This window comes from Pteropus medius, unplaced genomic scaffold (genome assembly GCF_902729225.1).
Source record: "Pteropus medius unplaced genomic scaffold, Ma_sr-lr_union100, whole genome shotgun sequence".
In the NCBI taxonomy this organism is placed as follows: domain Eukaryota; kingdom Metazoa; phylum Chordata; class Mammalia; order Chiroptera; family Pteropodidae; genus Pteropus; species Pteropus medius.
Window position 1 is genome coordinate 31,495,614 of NW_024355205.1, and position 15,113 is coordinate 31,510,726.

The 15,113-nt window shown below is 40.0% G+C and overlaps 1 protein-coding gene and 1 long non-coding RNA gene across 5 annotated transcripts in view; one reads left to right on the plus strand and one right to left on the minus strand.

The window, feature by feature from the left end:
* The window catches only part of TMEM50B (transmembrane protein 50B), a 31,465-nt gene extending 24,942 nt beyond the window's left edge, over positions 1 to 6,523 (minus strand). Inside the window, exon 1 of one of the 4 annotated variants that reach the window (XM_039858064.1) lies at positions 6,366 to 6,523. The gene's annotated coding sequence lies outside the window, so the exon portion shown is untranslated. Of the gene's footprint in view, positions 1 to 578; positions 655 to 5,153; positions 6,252 to 6,365 lie in introns of those variants that run through there. The other 3 variants (XM_039858067.1, XM_039858066.1, XM_039858065.1) reach the window with 3 other exon arrangements.
* Positions 6,524 to 6,621: 98 nt separating this feature from the next.
* Positions 6,622 to 13,369, plus strand: LOC120598637 (uncharacterized). The gene is made up of 2 exons (XR_005651674.1): positions 6,622 to 6,838; positions 9,490 to 13,369. It is a non-coding gene; the product is annotated as an uncharacterized LOC120598637 (long non-coding RNA).
* Positions 13,370 to 15,113: the final 1,744 nt, after the last annotated feature.

The following is a 15,113-nucleotide window of genomic DNA, read 5'->3' on the forward strand; positions in this document are numbered from 1 at the left end:
ATTTTATATACATATATATAAAATATACATGTATATGCATATGTGTGTAAAAATCTCCTTGGAATGCCCCTTTCATCTCTTGTCTACAAACTCCCAATTTAACCTTCAGGATACAGATCAAACATTTCCTTCTCTAGGCAGAATTAGTGTAAATGCTTTCATGAGCAGTTTTTGTTGCTGTTGCTTTTTTTTAATAATAGCACATCATATTGCAGAGCAATTATTTTGTGTATGTTTGACAAGTGATATTCAAATAATGCTTGGAAATGACGGCTGGTGAGAGGAGCGAACATGGGAAATCTGCTTCTACTACTGGCTCTGACATTCTCTAGCTGTGACACTGGCCCACGAGAGTGATGAACTCAATCAGTGGTTCCCAAACACAAGTCCATGGACCAGTGCCAAGCTAACCTCAAAGCAACCTGGGGAGTTTAGGAAAGAAAAGGTAATTGGGACTTCCTCCCCCCACTCCCCGACCCCAATGTTCAAAAACTCAAGAGTAATGCCAGACTATTTTTTAAAATTCCCCAGGTGAACCTAACGATCAGCAAAGTTTGGGAATCACTGAGCCAAATTACCTCAAGGGTTCTTTCCACTGCTAAGATTCTGAGCATTCTCCTCTGTCCAGTAATGAGGCCATCTCTCTGAACAATATGAGCTAGAAACTTCAAAGGATTTTATCATTAATTTCATCTATGTCAAAACATACAATTAACAAACCAAGTAAACTGTGTAAACTTTTATTGATCCTGGTTTTCAAAAAAAAAAAAAAAATTTTAGGCAGTCTGGGCCAACTGGGGAAATGTGAATACAGGTCGAACATTAGAGGATAATACAGAATTATTTTTCTTGGCTGTAATAATGATAAAACTGCGGTTATATAAAGGGAATGACCTTACTCCTAGGAGACACATGCTTACATATTTAGGGGTAGAAGTGTCGATGTCAACAACATACTATCAAATGGTTAAGTGAAGAAAAAAAGGATAAAGCAAATATGGCAAATGTTAAAATGTTGACTCTACTGTCCAACTTTCCTATAAGTTTACATTTTTTTGTAATAAAAAGTTGGAGGAAAAAAACATAGGCACACTTTCATGAATTGCCACCTAAATGGAGATGACTGCTGCACATTCCAAGAGCTGATCGAGGCATGGCAAAATCCCTCTCGGTCTCTGAGGCCATCTTTGCCTAGGCTCCGCAGCAGAAACCCTGCTTCGGCATCTCTGCATAATGCTCTACTCCCCAATTCAGAGAAAATGGTGCCAGGGTCACAGCTTTCAGCCCACACAGGTGAAAGGGCACCTTGCTGGCAAGCAGTACTGGGAATGCAAATGCCTATGGAAAGAATATTTTTAAAGGACTCAAAGGAAATAGACATCTTGAAGTCCCAATTATCAGCTTCCAGAATTTGGAAGCAACTAAAAGTACAGGTTTTGGAGTTAGTGCTGGCCTGGGCCCACTCCTACATTTGGCCCCTTCCCAGCTCTGCCTACTTGGCCAGCTCACTCGTCCACTCTACTCTTCAAGGAACAGTTCTATGTGCAAGGCACTGTTCAAGCTTTAAATGTCCCTAAGCTATGTTCTTCTGGTATGTAACGGGGGTGATGAGAGCACGTCCCTCAGAAAGTGAGAATTAAGAAAAACAGCAGTGTCCATCACATGTGATGACTCAATACTTTCAACTACCTACCAGAAAGATAGTTCACATACATACGACTGCTTTGTAGAGGGCACGCTATTATTCTTTGGTCAAGAAAAACTATTATTGTTTCTAGGTGAAGATGGCAGGATGTACATCGCCATCTCATTTTGCTCACTCTTGAAACTTCATTAAAAGTACAATAAACGTCGCTGTTAAAGTCATAAACTCCTAATGACAGGAAGAATAGAAGAGGAGATAACAATAAAATTCTGGAAAGCATATGGACAATGTTAACTGACTCAGCACATCCAAGAAAGCTGAATTCCAAAGCCAGCCGTGGGGAAAGCTGAGAACCAACCCAGTAAAGACTAGATCCAGAAAAGTTAGATCCCCAGATCCTCTTTTCTCTTCATGATGCTGGCAACTGCTTCTTCCATATCCTAGCCAAAGTCTGAGGTTTCCCCCTGTTTCTTGTGTTCTGGCACAATGGAATATTAAGTATCATACTGAAAATTGGACACACAGGACTGCTGAAATTCTGTTCTAGCTCAGGAAATTGGCAGCCAGATGCTTTCCTTCCAGATAGAAAGGTGGAAAACTATACAAAGAAACATAAAACAAGTCATTATGACCTCAGAGATCAGAGAAAGAACATACTGCATCTATTAAACAAGAATAGGATGCTGTCATAAGAAACATTCAGACTAAAAAACAGTCTTTGGAAATTAAGAACATGATCGTGGAAATTTTTTTAAAAATCCAAATAGAAGGATTGGGAAATAAAACTTAAGAAAACCTAGCAGTAAGTAGTTAGAAAAGCACAGAAGAAAACATAAGAAAATTAGAAGACTTTTAATAGGTAAACATGTAAACATCAAGTGTTTCAGAAGAGAGACTACAGAGAAAACAGAAGAAAAAAAATAACAGAATATTTCAAGAAAATCTCTCCAGAACAGAGGTTTTAAAGGGCCCCTCAAATACTCAACCTATTGGATGAAAACAGACCCACACTAAGACACATCATTTTAAATTTTAAAACACAAAATTTCAAAATGTAGATTCCATAAGTTTGTAGAGAGAGAAAAAAATAGGTCACATACAAGGGATCGGGAATCATAATAGCTTGGAATTCTCAAAAGCACTGGAAGCAAGATGACAATGAAGCAATAACTTCAAAATTCTGAAGGAAAATTATTTCCAACTAAAATTGTATTACCAGCCAAAATATCAATGAAGTATGAGGATAGAATCAAAACATAGGCAAGTTCTCCAAAAAATGTTACTCTTCTTGTTAAGAAGCTATTGGAGTTTCAGCACCACCAGAGTAAATCAATAAAAGAACATACAGGAAAGATTCAACACAGGAGAGTGAAGGAGAAGCCAGCTGTGCCCCAGACAAGGAGGATACAAGGCCAGATTGAAACAGGGTAACTAACTTGAGACAGATATGTCTCAGCTGCTATATCAGCAGACCAAATGCCCCTGAATCTGGCCTAGATTCCTGTCTGTACTCAGCTGGGTTGGGCCCGATCTTGATCATATGCTCATGCAGTTCCTGCTCTCCTTTCCAAGCCCCGGTAGCCTACAACAGCAGAGGGCATTCACTTCCCTCACAGAATGGTTCTGCTTTGACCTAGCCTGCTAACTGCAGGAAGGCCATGGTGAGCTAAGAAGCAGAAGTACAGAACAGCCCACTCCCTCTAACCGTATTTCTGCTGACCTTCCAGTACTTGGCACACTAGACCCCTCCAGATGCCCTGACTATGGTGAACTCTGTTTCCTAGGACTCACTTGTATCACTGCCTACTGACTTCCTCAGAAAGGGCCCCTGTAAACCGGGAAGCTGAAGCCATTCTGTCCTGCTCATCTTTTCCTGGAAGCCTTCACCTAACAATGACAATGTTGTCCTTTCTCTACACAATCAGGTTTATCTTAAAATTATAAAACAAAATTTTAATCTCAAATTTAGAAAGCTCTAGCATTTTCTAAGCTTGTTTGGATCTCATCTGAGCTCTGGGAAAAGAACTTTGTTATCACCGTTTATTTAATGAAAAAAATCCGCTATTAATAAAAGCATAGTTTATAGTCCTGTAAGGTTTGAATTAAACTGCAGAAATACAGTATTATGATTTTAAAGACTAGCGCACACACACACACACACACACACACAAAGAACTAATTCCAAAAGTATAATTTTACAGCCCTGCGGAACATTAACCAATCATATCTAGTTCAGCAATTTTATTGAGACATTCCTTTCCCCATGGACTATAAAAATATCTCTTAAATCCTCTTAAAACCAGCTCTCTGCGGCACTCTCAATAACAGTTAAATAAAACTTTAAAACATGCTATCTATCTGTATGAGAATTTTGTCTTTAACACTATTCATTCAAAACCAAATATATTGTTTAGGATGTGTTTGTGTGTGAGCATTTTTATGTATATATGTGTAAATATATGTGTATGTATGTATGTATACATTTACGTGTAAAGTTTATTTTAAAAAGTGAAGGATTAACAAAAATAATCAGGATAGAGGCTACTTCTGGAAGAAAGATATAAATGTTTCTTAATCTGGTGGTGGATACAATGACGATCATCACAATAATATTCTTTAAATTATATATACATATGTCTTACACACTTTTTTTGTACCTGAGATACATTTCTCAATAAAAGAAACATTAAAAAAGAGAACAAGAATTTCTGTTACTGTTGGAAAGTCAAGGGTACCACCAGATAATATTGCATAAAATGTCTATTCACATTTTTTCTTCCTGAAGGCCCTCTCTATTCATTCCTGTCAAGCCAATCAAATGAGTCAATATAAACTTAAAGTCAACACCACTAAATGGTAACAAGGTTAATAAATTAGCCATTATTTAACTTGGTCCTCGAATTTTTTCTTGATCCAATCTCTAAACACAAAAAGATATACTGCTTCTAAGAAATGAATTCAAATCAAACAGAATTAGCTACTGCCTTTAAATTATAAAATTCTTTAAGTTACAAAAAGTGTCCTGGTGAAAGAGCGCTATGTTTATATTTAAGTACAATGTTCTGTTTAAATTATCTACTTGAAACATCCTACAATGCCAAAAGGATTTTTATGCAGCAAGGCTTTTAATGGCTAAAATCCAGAAACAATGAAAATGTCCATTGATAAGGGGTGGATAAATATATTAACGTATATCCAAACAATGACATACTATGCAGCATTTTAAAAATGAGGTAGGTCCACAGTACTGATACAAAAATGTGTCCATATATTAAGCCAGTTGCCTAACAGTATTATGGTATGATCTAGGAAGTGGAATTTCGGGTGTAAAGGATGCTAAATGAAGAAGTAAGGAATTTTAACTTTTTATTTGATAGACTTCTGACCTGAATGAATTTTTTACTTGATATTCTTCTGGAATATTTAAAAAATTGTTACAATTTGAATATATACTGTAATCAATTAAAAGGAGCAAATAAGGAGGAAAATGATAAGATAAATTCTTTACCTTGGAATCCAGAAGTGAATTCAGGAAAGACTAGCCAGTTAAGACTACAGTGATCCTAGTGGGCAGAGGATGGGGCTGGGGAGGGCGTGTCCCCCCTGCTCTCATTAAACCTGCTTTTCCTGCGACATCAATATTCGAGATAACTTTTGATTTTCATTTTTAAGAAGAGTCTTGCAGTACTATTACCAGTAGAAATGTTTAATGTGTGTTCAACGTCTGAAACCTATACAGGTTTGGAAAAAGAGAAGACAAATAAGAAGTGACTGAAGATGATTGAAGTGTGTCGAGTCTGGGAGTAAGAGCCTCGGGGACTGTTAAGAAAAGGAATTTAGTACCAGTAGGTGAAGAGTCTGAGAAGAAGAGGTGGACACTCCGAAAAGAGAAATTCATGTCTTTGAGAAGCATAACGCTGTTCACACATTCATTCCGACGGGAACCTTGAATCCACTGCGCCCCCGCCCCCAACTCACGCGCGCGCACGCGGCACTGGGCGCGGGGAGCGAGCACAGCCCATCTTCATAACTGCTCAGGCTTTAAAAAAGGTCATATATTTTACCTTTCAGATTAAGCACCTCCCAGTAATTAACTCGGAAACCAACTTACTAGTTAAAAAGCCAAAACTGTCTTCCCCAGCACAATTACCACTGCTACAGTGGCAATTCTCTGCTGCTTATCGAAAAGGACACTCAATACTTTATGATTCATTCGCAAAAGAATGTTGATCCTCTTTCATTTTCTCTTCCCTTCTCTGTACCTGACTCCCGTACGGAAAGAGTCAGAAAAGTCCACAAAACGCTGACACCGTTCCCAGAGATGGTTCAGGGCAACCGGGAGGGACGACGAAGTGCCTGAGTCGCCCCCGGACGCCCCGTGCCGGCCTTACACGGTCTCTACCCCCTGCCCGTCGCCCTGGGAAGCTGACAGGCTGGAGATGGAAACCTTTCCAGACCTTCCGGTGAAGCAATTCGATGGCTAGCTAGAGCGAGGGTGCGACCGGCCCCGGCCGAGTGCGGGTCTGGGCGCGTCACGGCCACAGTCGGCCGGAGGGGACACGGGCTGGGCCGGAGGGGGAGGCGGAGGCCCCCATCCCGCCTGCAGTCTGGGCGTTCCGCTGGCCGGCTCCGCCGGGCGCCGCCGCACTTCGCAGGCCAGGCCGGGCGGGCCGGGGGCGCCTCCCCTCGCGCACCCAGGGCACTGGCCGACCGTACTCACCCCGCTTCCCTGACGCCCACGCCGACCCCAGGGGCGCGCACAGAGGGCGACAAGGCTGCAGCGCAGCGGGGCCGGCGTACTGCGCTCCACCTCAGCCCAGGAGCCGGGAGTGGAGGGCGAGCGCCAGGCGGGGGCGCCGGCGGGGCGGAGCGCGGCGTCGTGCGCTCCGCAGCAACCAATCGGAGCGCAGCAAGTGGCCGGCCGGGGCGGGGGGCGGGGCTCTGGGCGGGGCGAGACTCCAGGGGGCGGGGCGCCGCAGCTCTGCGCGTAGCCAGTCTGACTTCGCTGTGCGATTTTCAGCCCTGTAGACCTGGCCCTTCCTATGGTCCTCTGGTCCTAGAGGGCAGGGGTTCTCTGCCTTTGCCTCCAGGTCCAGCGGCATTGGTCGCGAGCGGCCCAGAGTAGGGCAGATGCTCCAGGAGGATTCTCAGGAACTCAAGGTCCTCGCCACTCAGAAATGGAGGCCTGGAAAGGTGAGTTACTTGTCCAAAGCTACTAACTAGTACTGTAACCTGAAGTTGTTACCAACACAATACAGATGGTCTTCTGATACTGGACGGATGCCTTTCTCGGCCATCCATTCAGATTTTTAGCTTTCTTGTAGTCAGGTCTCTTCCTACTGTCTTCTTTAAAGACACTGCATCTTGAATTTTCAGCATCATTTCAACAGCTTTTGAAAGCCCCGTCATAAATTTCCTACCGAATCTAAAACGCCATTTAATTGTTTGAGGCAAAGATATTGTGTAAGTCCAGGTATTATCAATGGGAACCTAAAAAAGTTTTTACCTGAGGTATAATAAAATAAAAAGTTCCGTGTTCCGGGTTATCACAAAATGCCATCCTCTGTTATTCCTCCATACCTTATTATACATGGAAGGGGAACAACCCTTACTGTTTGTTATTTTTCCACTTTTCCTCAGTTCTCATTTTCATGTATATTGTATTTTTTTATCCTTTATATTTTGTCAATTGGCAAATAATACATTTATGTTACATTGTCCATTATCCTGATAAATGTGCTAGGATATAGGTGTTCAATAAATATTTGCTAAATAAATTACTTTTGAAATATGTGCAACCTTAAAACTAGTTAAATTGCTGACCTATAAAGGTTGGCTTTTTTAAAATAAGTTTTTAAATCTTTCTTCGGTTTTGATTATTGTATTAGGATTAGGTTTGGCTAGGAGTAGCAGGGAGAAACAACCACAAAATAACAGTGGTTTAAGCGAAAAATTGATATTTCCCTCTTATGTTTAAGAAATCTAAAGTTAATCTGGAACTGTTCTGGCACTTCACCGAGACAGATCCAGCCTCCTTGCTACAGCCAAGAGCATCACACTCTTTATATATTATATATTATTTACATATTATATTATATAACATTTACTATTATATATAATATATGTTATATAATGTATAGTATATATTATATAATATATAACATTATATATCATAATATAGAATATATAATATGTTATATACTATATGTTATATAGTATATTATATAATTATACATTAGATAATTATATATTATATATTATAAATGAATATATAAATGAATATATATTCATTTATGCTTTCAAATATATAGGCATTTGCAAGGTATCAGGTTCCATTCCCAATATCACCTCATGGTCTAAGAGAGCTGCAGTAGCTCCAGCTATTGTGCCTACATTTCAAGCAACGGAAGAGAAGACAAAGAAGGAACCACTCCTCTCTTTAAGAATCTTTCACAAAGATTGCATATACTATTTCTGCTTTCATTTAGCTGACAAAAAGTTAGTCATTTAGTTAACTAAACTACAAGGAAGGCTGGAAAATCGAGTTTGGGTACTGAGAAAAGAAGGAAGAATGGATATTGAGGGACAAGTAGGAGTTTCTAACATAGTCTTAAATCTCATCTCTTTTTAAAATATTTATTATTCCCCAAGATTTTTTAAGCTTTATTACAGAATATCTGTACCAAAATGCTTACCTCTTTGTATGAAGGAAGGATTACCTGCCATCAGGATGCACATGCTTTGAGTTGTTTTTCTAGAAGTAAATAGGAACTTACACTAGTGTAGCTTGCTTCTCTCTCATTCTATAAACTATTTCAGAAGAGAGTCAAACATGTATATGGCTATGCTTTCAAAAATATGGGCATTTGAAAGACATTGGGATTAAGTTGCTGATGGGAGCATTTCAGTGTCAGCATTTCAAATGTACTGATTTGAGTCTTTAGTAAAATTGCACATAAGCCTAAAAAGGGCTCCATACATGCCCTGATTCAACTGGTGTTTCATCATGTCACTATTTAAGCATATGTTTTGTTAGACTGCTATTACCTGAGGACCTTGAAGAGGCTCTCTTGGATTCTGGAGTCCGTGTGACTTCAGGACTATCTTCAGGTTTGGGCCAGAACAGGTTCTAAAAGACCTACTTTACCTAAAACTGGACAAGTAGAATCCAGTCCAGTTGGTTCAAGCCCAATAAGAGAAAGGAACAATCCAGCTGCCTTTCACTCTATGTCCTGCCGGTTCTAGTTTGTTCTTACTTCCTCAGGGCTACTTCATGAACTTACTCTGATAGAGTGGCATTCACTTCCCATCTTTTGAGATTACATCCATCTGTCACCACTGGAACTAGCAGAAAGACTAAAGCATGTTGTGTAAACATGGACTTCCAAAAATATTGTCTCTCTTCCTCCAGAAGCTTATGGGGTTGTGTAACAAGAAGACTTTGTGTAAGTCAGTCAGAACCGTTGTATTTTGATAAGGGTTGCTTAAGACTAAGGTCGCGCTTCTGTCGGTGTGAAATGACTCTTCTGAAAGAATGAATATTCAGTGTCAATATTTGGGGAAAGACTAGTCTTTAGAGAGAAACAGAAAACCAAAGCTTGAAAGATGATTTGACTCTGTCAGAACAGGAAGGATTTCTTTCTGCAGTCTACACTCTGAAGACAGAGGTTATATTTATCAGTTGGTTTCGGTTACAGACACAGGAAAAAAACAAACAAACCTCAAACTGGCTTAAATAATAAAGAGGATTCAGTGGCGCCCGGAACTAGATCAGAGATATGGTGGGCGTCAAGGCAGGGTGACCAACTGGCTCAACAGTGTTGTGTCACTTTTTGTCTCCACAGTGTTGTCCACAGAACTAGCTTCTTTCTAAGGCCAGCCCTCTTCTCTGATTACCTGAAGTTGTTGGGCCTACAGTCTTTACTAAACAAATCCAGCAAAGAGCTCGTCTCTGATTGGACCACCCATGAACCGATTAAAACCAGCAAACTGCCAGGCAGTGATTGGTCTAAGCCAAGTTACCTGAACCGATCACTGGGACAAACAATTACTCAGAACTCTATGAGGCCCAATGTCAATACCCTTCTACTAACTGTATTATAATGCTTCTTAATTATCTTGAAATGGAATTCCTGGAAAATATAACCTACCCATACACATAATTTTTAAAATATCAGTAAATGCCCTAACTATAATACAAGAGAAATAGAAAAGATATAATTTACAATTTTAATGATGTTTTAATATGTAAACAATCAAGCAGGGCATAATGAAGTAGTCAAATACTTGCATGTACTTAAATTGAATGTATAAATTTAAGGGAAGTGAGAAATTAGAAGGCATTCTAATCAAGAAGAAAAATGAAAGTGCTGACATACAGATGAAACCTAGAGTAAAATATAGATTTGGGTAGTAATGACATGACTGGCCTGTTTGTATGCAAAAAGAAAAAGGGAGACATAACTTCAGTTGAAACAGAAATATGTATGAAGAAAAGGAGGAGTATGGCACTCTCGCCAATGAGTCGGGCCTTTTAATAAGTGTAGTGTTCAAATAATCATCCATGTTGTGATACAGGAAAAGGTGGTGATAAAATATCACAAGTACCTTATATCGAGGATATATTCAGACACCAGTGTTTAAAAGACTGATATGGAGACAAATTCTTTAATGTCAACAGGGTACAGAGGATGGGTTAGAAAGGTAAGTACTACAGTAGTACCAGAAGCCATAGATAAGTTAGGTAGAAAGCCTCTGGGGACAGTATAAAACAAACAGAATAGGTGGCTCCAAAATTAATAAATCATTTCAATATGTAATTCTTATAATATAGATTGACTGTAATTATAGTAGCAGGGTAGCACATATGAAGTAATGCTTATTGATGACATTGAAATTTTAAAGTAATGCTTATTGATGAAATTGAAATTACTGAATTTCATGTATGTTTACTATATTAGCTATCTATTGCTACATAGCTAATTATCCCCAAACTTACCAATTTAAAACATCAAACGTTTATTATTTTGCACAGTTTTTAAGAGTCCAGAATCTGGGAGCAGCTTAGCTGAGTTGTTCTGGCTCAGGATTCCTCACGAACTCACAGTTAAACTGTCAGCTGGTGCTACAGAGTCTGAAGGTTTGAATGAGGCTCTGCTTCCAGTACGGCTCACTCACATGGCTGTTGGCTGGAGGCCTCAGTTCCTGGACACATGTGCTTCGCCACAAGACTGCCTCAAGACATGGCAGCTGGCTTCACTCAAAGCAAGTGATCCGAGAGAATGGGAGCAGGAAGCTTTTAGCCTCAGAAGTGACATGCCATCACTTCTGCTATATTCCATTGGCCACAGAGACCAAGTCTGATACAATGTGGGAGGGGTGAATATCAGAAAGTAGAGATCTTTGGGGGTCATCTCAGACACTGGCTATGACATCCAGTCATTTAGTAATATTTGGTTCTAAATGAAAAGGGATCGCCAATCTCCTCTGGTACATATTTGCATTCAGCACTAACAATGCAAACTGCAATAGGCATGTGCATGGTGCCATCAGTAATGTTTTTCTGAAATGGAGTACAATTCTTGGTAAAATTCTCAAGTAAAATTCTCAAAGTACAATTCTCACAGTAGTTGCTTTTGTGGAAAAAAAATAGTGCATTTAAAATCATGCAAAAAATATGTTGCACTTATATGTAAAATGTAATTCTGTTCCAGGCTTAGACAATTACAAGCAGAGTTTTTACCCATGTGAATGTCTGGTGGGACGTTTAGATGTTGGGCAGGACATGGAGAAATTCCTCTTTGGTCGACTGCCCTGCACATTGCGAAACACCCAGCATTTCTGGCCCCACCTCCTAAATGCCTGTGTTCAAGGGTGATGTTCGAAATATTTAACAACCAAGATATCAGGGACTTACCAACCAATCAGAATAGATGCCAGCCAGCGTAATGTATTGGTCCAAATGGGCTAAACAGAAGTTCTGCCAGTAGTGCCCCTCTGAACATGGTTGCCAAGCGAAGATTCCCCCATATATTTTAAAAATGTCCTCTAGGGGGCAGTACACCTTTGCTGAGAACCACTGATTTACTACCAGGCCCTCGCCCTGCACCCAGCCTCTCAATTTCATCATCTCTAAGGATTACCGCAATCCTGCAAATTGGGTCTGATTATACTCATCTGACAGATGAGAAAAGGGAAGTTCAGGAAGGTCACATAGCTAGTGAATGGCAAAACCTGGATCTAAATTCAAATCTCCCTACCTCCAAGCCCATGTCCTTTCCTCTGCATTGCATTGCCTTGAACTATTAGGGGCTGTCAGGGAGGCAAGGATCTCGAGGGAAATGAAGGACAAGAATGATTGATAGTCCAACTGTAAAACAGACTGAATCCGAGGCAGCCACAGGAGGAATCTCAGGGTATTAAGTTCTTGATACCAGTGGCTACCACTGTGATCTGCTCCAGCCTCCTCTCTCCAACACCATAGTGCAGTGTGTGGGGAAGAACAGGGATATGGAATCAGACCAACCACAGACAGCCTGGGTTCAAATCCCAATTCTGCCACTTTCTAGCCGTGTGACCCAAGGCAAGTTGTTTAAGCTCTCTGTGTCTTAGTTTCCTCGTCTCTAAAAAAAGAGTTAACAAGTACCTATGTCATCGGGTTGTCATGAAAAGTCGATTAGTTAATACAAGAAAAATATTCAGTGAGAGGGAGCTATTGTCACCTTCCTTGTACCTCATGCCTCATTATTATGTCATGTCTCATTCCTCATTCATGATAACTTTAGCTTGCATTTGCCCTCTGTTTGCCTCATGGTCTCTATGTAAACTTGCACTGCTATTTATTTCATTTGTTCGGCATTGATTAGTTCTAATTTCCATGAGAGCATACAACAGCCTCATGCAGGCTTAACAAATAATGTGTTACAGATATATTAATAGGCAGCTGAAGAAAAAAATATGAGTATGTATAGTGTGTTCACATTCGTGCGTGCATGTTTTTGAGAGGCAGTGTGTGTGTACAAATTATATAGATGAATTTTTGGAAAGATATTGTTGAAGCAGGATAATGACCCCCCAAATATGTCCTAATACCCAGAATCTATGAATATGTTATGTTACATAGCAAAGGGAAATTAAGGTTGCAACTGGAATTAAGGTTGCTAATCAACTGACTTTAAAATAGGGAGATTATGCTGGATTATCTGGTGGGCCCAATGTAACCACAAAGATCTTTAAAAGTGGAAGAGGGAGGCAGGAGAGTCAGGGCAATGTGACATGAAAAGGATTCAACCTGCTGTTGCTGGCTTTGAAGACAGAGGAAGGGGGCCACAAGCTAAGGAATGCAGACAGACAACCTCTAGGGGCCGGAAAAGGCAAGGGATTGGATTCTTCCCTAGAGCCTCGAGGATGGATGAACACCTGCAAGCAAGAGCCTTGACTTTAGCCCAGTGAGATCCACTTTGGACTTCGGGCCTCCAGAACTGTAAGATAAATTTGTGCTGTTTAAGCCACTAAATCTGTAGTTTTTTGTTACAGCAACAGTAGAAAACAAATATGCAAGAAACTGCTGATGATTCCACCTGGGAAGTGGGCTCAGGAGGTCTGGATCTGGGAGGGCTAGGTTGAAGGAGAACTCATTTGTTCATTGCCTATCCTTTTGCATCGACTGAATTTACTACTTCATGCATGTGAATTTTCATAATAAAATTTTTTTTCCAAAATAAAGTATCTTACCTTGTTGTAGTATGTAACACTTCACCAGCCAGTTGATGCATTTGCTGCCCTTGGGCCAAAGGCACTGTAAGTGATAAGTTTATGGGTATCTCCCAAACCTCTCAAGATATTCAAGTTTGTAAGAATGGGACCGAGCCAAAGGCATGCACAGGCACTCTTCCTCCCTAGGCCAGCTCCCTGGCACCCGTGTCCAGAAGGCCATGGAGTCGTGACTTCTCAGGACACTTTTTCTTGGGTGTTGGAGAGAAGAAAGAGAGAGCAGGTAGACTCTTTAGAACTCTCCCTCCCCACAGGTCGTGGACAACATGATGTGTAAGGGGAAGCAGTAGGGACTGACATCCTCGCTACTGCTTTATCCCCTCCTGAGTTTGGGAATAAAAGGTTTTGTATATGTAATTAAAGATTACTTTCTCTCAGTCGTTTTGTGGATCCAATTTGTAGATTCTCATTTAAGTCAGGCCACCACTCAGTTTGATAAGAGTAGCTAATTGTTGTAAGAAACGCACAATAGCAAATGCTTGAGAATATTAACAAAGATTTGCGGAGGTTTGGCAGAAACTTGTAAATTATGTTAAAGAAAAAAACTCCACAGGCCCAAAATTGCATCACTTGTACTAAAAGCCCATGATACCAAACGTAGATTTAATACCGCTAATTTGCAGTTTCAGCCTCTCCCAGAAATATAAGCTTAATCGACCAGTCTGGAATTTTCTGGTCAAGCACCAGTAAGGTATTCTGTCTCACAGTCCCTGTCCATCCCCCATAGAAAGAAGAGGCCATCTACACGATTAAAACAAAACAAAACAAAACAAAAAACCCTTCCCTTTCTCTTCCCCCAAAGAAAAGATATCCAGGCTCAAGAATTACCCTTTCTTTTGTTACTAGCTCCCTTGTCCTACTCTTCTTCCTGTAAAAACGTTCCATTTCCTGCAGCCGCTCAGAATGCCCTTCTAGTTGCTGATGGGATGCTGCACCATTCATGAATCACTTAATTAAAGCCAATTAGATCTTCAGATTTACTCGGCTGAATTTTGTTTTTTTAACAGTAATAATCAACTTTAGCTGTAGATGCAAAAGCATCTAAATTTAAATTAAAACATTGCTAGTCATTTTTATTCTTAATGCAATTCAGAACAGTTCTCGTTTCTTATGCTCCGGAAGACATTTCTTGGTTTTAGAAAAGTAGCAACCTACCAAACTCATTTTCTTTTACTTATTTATTTATTTATTTTTTTAAAAACCGCTTTCACGTATCATAAAATTCACTCATTTAAAGTGCACAATTCAGTGGTTCTTAGTGTGTTCAGAGTTTTGCAACCATTACCACACTCAGTTCTAGAACATTTTTATCACTCTCAAAAGACAACCCAGAACCATTAGTCGTTCCTCATTTCATCCCGAACTGTACAGACCAAGGCAACCACTAATCTATTTTCTGTCTCTATAGATTTGCCTATTCTGGACATATAAATGGAATCATACAATATGTGGTCTCTCTTGTCTGGCTTCTACATTTTCATTTAAAGCCTCCTGCTAGCTGAAGGCTTGACAGAGAATTAAGGAAATTGAAACTGGAAAGATCAGCTTTGAAATCAATATTCCCTCCACTGAAGAACTTTTTTCAACAAATCTTGAAAACAATAAGAACCTCTATTTATTATTATATTAGCACAGCAGTGTCCATAACTTAATACTTCGAATCGAGTCCTCACTGTGTATCAGTAATCGTGCTGGA